General features: G+C 45.6%; 1 long non-coding RNA gene across 1 annotated transcript; it reads left to right on the forward strand.

Moving 5' to 3' along the window:
* The first annotated feature begins 745 nt into the window (after positions 1-745).
* On the forward strand, positions 746-4,843 carry LOC113625759 (uncharacterized). The gene is made up of 2 exons (XR_003434842.1): positions 746-1,723; positions 4,439-4,843. It is a non-coding gene; the product is annotated as an uncharacterized LOC113625759 (long non-coding RNA).
* The last annotated feature ends 308 nt before the right edge of the window (positions 4,844-5,151 follow it).

Here is a 5,151-nt window from a genome sequence, read left to right on the forward strand (position 1 = left end):
TTAATGAAAACACTTTGAGCTCCATCCGTTTTTCTTGTTGTTTGTTTTTCAATCTCGATTTTACCTGAGAGCAGCTCTTTGACCGGAGCTGGGCAGAAGGGTGTCCTCCACGGTGTGGGCTGTTTCATACTCCCCCAGGATGAGTCTCGTTCCCAGGGCCGTAGTGGCCATTCTCCCATTTCCTCCCCATCTGCCCCCCCACCCCCACCCCGCCTCAGGTGGGCTGGAGCAGAGGGTCCAGCCGTCTTTCCTTTGCTGCCTCTTGCAATGCACGACTCTCCCTTCCTCAGAGGATCAGTGTAATATTCTGCTCACAACCTAAATCTTTTTCTTCTCAGAAAAGAGTAGAGTATTTGTTTCTTCCTCCCTAAACTTCTTAATATTTTAAAACCATCCCAGGAAATGCAACTTTGACTTCAAATGTCTTTGTCCCCCCTGCAGATAAATCAGTGCAAAGCTAAAAATTGGGGCAATAGGAGTGTTGTCTATGATGACTGGTTTAATAGCAAGCTCTAGGCAAAAACAAAAGCTGGCCGCCTTCTTGAATTCACTTATTTCAGTGTAGCTGCACACTTTATGACTCAGCATCTCCCCCCACCATCCTGACTCTCATGTTCCAAATCCTTTTTTTTTGGTACACGGGCCTTTCATTGCTGTGGCCTCTCCCGTTGCGGAGCACAGGCTCCGGACGCGCAGGCTCAGCGGCCATGGCTCACGGGCCCAGCTGCTCCGCGGTACGTGGGATCTTCCCGGACCGGGGCACGAACCCGTGTCCCCTGCATCGGCAGGCGGACTCTCAACCACTGCGCCACCAGGGAAGCCCCTCCAAACTCTTAAGCAGTCTTTTCTGAAAGGCTATTTTTCCCCATATGTACCACCTTATGCCACTTGGAGGTATTTAATTTTTGTGGTCACAATTACTGAATTGTCTCATTTTGTGGAATAATTCTCCCAAATATTCATCCCCCAAAATGTTTATTGAGTGCTTCCCACATCTTAGGCATGAATCCTGGGTGTAAGCAGTGAGTGAGCAGTGAGCCCTGCTCACTTGTTGAAGGTGCAAAGTGCTGTGGAAAAGGAACACATAGATGAGGTAAGGCAGCTGAGGCGTGCTGCAGAGGTCACACGTTACCTTCTTTATAATTTTACTTTTTCTCTTTATGTACTTATTACAGGAAATGGGGGAAGTGATTCCCATAAGTCTTACGATTCCTATAAGACTTGATCAGACAGAAACATCCGTGACAGAGGTTCTTGTTTCCAGGTTCTTACTTCATTAAATAATCCTGACCCCCTTCTCACGATTAAGGTCCTAGATGTGGATCAGATTAAATTCAAAGCCTTGTAGGTGACAAGTGAAAATCCAAGCAGAATTTGCTGGGCAAAAAAGTGATGTTTATTCATTTATTTTAATGATAAAAGTTAATTTTATCAAGCTTTAACAAAATTCCTTTATAGTGAATAGTCATGTCAGGTTGTCTGGGAATAGGTTTCATTCTGCTTCTGTCCTCCAGAGTGGGAACTGCTGAGCTGGGAAAACAACACTTTGTGGAGTTTGTCTGTAAGTGGTAGGTTCCTTTGAACTCCATTGACCATTATTTCTGTCTTTTAGTTTAGCTACTTAGAGAAGCTTCTGTTGGTTCATGGAACTTGGCATTATTTTCGAGTGACCAAATGCATATTGTATCGTTTGTACAAGAATGTTGTGTTATACATCATTGAGGTAAGAAAGGAGATAACGCTTTCTTTACTTGAGGAGTTCGATCTTATCTTTGACATAGAGCTTGATAGTTTAGGTTTTTTTTGTATTTATCTCACTTAAAATACTGTTACATAATCCTGCTTTAAGCGTTTGCTCACATAAAATCGATTTAACATTTTTGCTTAACATTTTTTGTCATGATATCATGATAATTTGTTGACATAATCTGTGCTTAAAAAAAAATATCCTGGGCTTCCTTGGTGGCGCAGTGGTTGGCAGTCCGCCTGCTGATGCGGGGGACACGGGTTCGTGCCCCGGTCCGGGAAGATCCCACATGCCGCGGAGCGGCTGGGCCCGTGAGCCATGGCCGCTGAGCCTGCGTGTCCGGAGCCTGTGCTCCGCAACGGGAGAGGCCACAACAGTGACAGGCCCGCGTACCGCAAAAAAAAAAAAAAAAAAAAAAAATCCTGTTTGGAACTGAAGTGCATCTCTGCCGGCTCCAGACCCTCCTGGTGATTAAAGGCACCAGAAATCTCTGGGCTTCTGAGCTGTCTTCCTCCTGACACGGGAAATCTTGTCCCAAGGCTATTGTTGCCTTCCTGACATCCCACTAAGGGACGGGAAGGGCCTTGTTCTCGCAGACGCGCGCTCTTTCCTTTTGTGTCTCGGCTGCACTTAGCACTGGTGGTTGAAGCAAGTGGAGAAAGAAAACTTTTCACTAGCATTGTCTCCACATGAACAAAATAACGTGAAAGAAACCCGTCCCCGCCCTCCTCTCCGTGTTGGGGGCAGCGGGGCCGTGGCTTCCACACTGCAGCCCGCCGTGCTGCCTCCGGGGGGCTGCCGTCCTCACAGCCACACTGGCACAGCGCCCCGCAGCAGGGCCTCTGTTTTCCTGAAAATGGACCCAAGAAGAGATCCATAACTGCATTTTTCACGGGCTCTGAAAGTTTGCCATGCCTTATTGCTTCTGAAGAAGCATGTGTTCTCTAGTGTGTAGTGTATAAGGGTTATGGGATATGGGAAGTGAATCTTCCTGTTTTTATTGAAGTGTTGTTGATTTGCAATATTAGTTTCAGGTGTACGACATAGTGATTCAGTAGTTTTACAGATTATACTCCGTTTAAAGTTATTACAAAATAACTACTGTATTTCCTTGTGCTGTATAATATATTCTTGCTACTTTTAAAAAAATTATTATTTATGTATTGCTTTTTTAATTGAAGTATAGTTGATTTACAATACTATATTATTTTCATGTGTGCACAGGCTCCGGACACGCAGGCTCAGCCGCCATGGCTCACGGGCCCAGCCGCTCCACGCCATGTGGGATCTTCCCGGACCAGGGATTGAACCCGTGTCCCCTGCATTGGCAGGCGGATTCTTAACCACTGCACCACCGGGGAAGTCCCTTGGAGTCATTCTTAATTCTTCCTTTCCATTGCATTGGCTCTGCCATCTCATTATATTCAGTCTGGTCACTTCCCACCTACCCACGCCACTGCTGGCACATGGTCTGAACCACTGTCGTATGTCTACACTGCTTCAAAAACCTCTTAAGGAGTTTCCTGCTTCTACCCTTGCCCCTCAGACAGCAACCAAAGTGATGCATTAAAATTATGTCAGCCCAAGCACATCGATTTTCTGCCCAAAACCCTGCAATGGCCATCCATCACATTCAACGTAAAAGCCTGCCAGTGCCCGAGAAGACTGACTTATCTGGATGCCGCACTTTCCTGGTGTTGTCTCCTACCCTTCTCCCTCCTGCCTCATCCCACTCCAGCCTTTGTGCTCTCCTCACACTGTACCAGGAGTACTCCTGCCCCAGGGCCTTTGCACTGGCTGGCAGCTCTGCCTAGAAAGCGAATCCCTCATACATCTGTGGGGCCCCCTCCTTCACTTCCTTCAAGCCTTTGCCCAAATATCAACTTCTCAATGAAGCCTACCCTGACGGCTCTCTTGTTACACAGCCCTCACCCCTGATTCCAGTTTACTTTTTTATTTGTTCATAGCACACTCTTGGGTGCTATATTGTTCACTTTTTATTGCATTCTTATTTATTATCTGTCTTCGTGGCTAGACTGTAAACTCCATGAGAACAGGATTTTTTTTGTTTCACTGATTCATTCCAAGAATGCTATATCTAAAAACAGGAATATTTCCAGCATTATGGATTCTCTACCAAGTTTAATATTGTCTGTTGTCCCCCAACATGTTTTCAGCTTCATAAACTACCTTTCTGGGTTCTAGTTGTAAGTTTCAGTTTCAAGACTCAGACCTTTCTAGGGCCTCTCCTCCTGAATGGTGGTGGGAAAATGAAACGAGGGACCCTGGGCCACGGTTTCAGCTGCTCAGACAAGCCCCATATACAGGCATGAGCCACCCAGCCCCTCAGCCAGGCTGCATCCTCCAGGACACGTTTCTCATGTAGGGCCTGGCACTACATCAGAACCCCTGGGAGGACTTCAAAAAGCACACACCGATGTCCAGCCACCCACAAATCAATTGTGGCCCCAGAAAGAAGGCTGTAGAAAAGGCTTCTTCAGTGGTTCTAATGCAGCCAGGTTTGCAAATTGCACCATCACCAAGCCCTCCCCAGACTACCTGCCTCCGTCACTGGCCTGGCTGACATAGCCTCTGTATCCCAGTCCAGTGGGAGTTTTGATGTCTGTCACCAGAATGTTCACTTGTATGTATTAGTCGTCTAACAGAGCCCCCTGTGCTTTGCTCTCTTAGGTGGGTATGCATTTTCTCAAGTAGAACATGCTGTGATTTCTCAGGAAGAACTAGTCCGTTCTTATGACGCTACCAAAAGCAAACCCCGGAGGACTTTTACTCCTGCCTTTTCCACGTCCATCACCGAGTAAGATCTGGGTCCCCGGGTCCCGCACTTATAGGTCCTTCCCTGAGGTGGCTACAATGAGCCAGTACTCCTCAACGCCCCTTTCTGTGACTGGCCAGTTTGTTATTTATGTATCGACTGAGTCACGATCCTTGGGTATAAATAATGGAGGAAACCTATTGGCTTTTTCTTAATTTACTTTCAGTGTTTTACCTAATTTATTTATTTTTCTGTGGCTGTGAGATAATTTGTCAGTTCAATGTAAAGTATAAAATTAAAAGCACTATGTTTTACCAAAATTTAAACTTTGGTACAAGTTGTTTTGGGGAAAAAAGTTAAAGGATGTTATGTTGCATAATAAGCTTGTCTTGCTTAATTGGAAAGGGGTCAGACAGAAACTATCTTTTGAAAACTGACGGATTAAGGGTACAAGGCACCATATAAAACATCTTTCTAAGTAGAGTGTCCTGTCCTGTCATGTTTGAGTTATATTTGATGTGTATAGAATGTGCACTGTAGTCTTGATTTCAGTGAACTCACATAATGAGTGTAGCATAGACTAATCTTGGGCCTCAAAATCAGGTGTGCAAGAATTACCATATCTCAT

The sequence above is a fragment of the Aethalodelphis obliquidens genome, unplaced genomic scaffold, assembly GCF_003676395.1.
Source record: "Aethalodelphis obliquidens isolate GAN/ISIS:26980383/991018 unplaced genomic scaffold, ASM367639v1 scaffold16, whole genome shotgun sequence".
Lineage (NCBI taxonomy): Eukaryota > Metazoa > Chordata > Mammalia > Artiodactyla > Delphinidae > Aethalodelphis > Aethalodelphis obliquidens.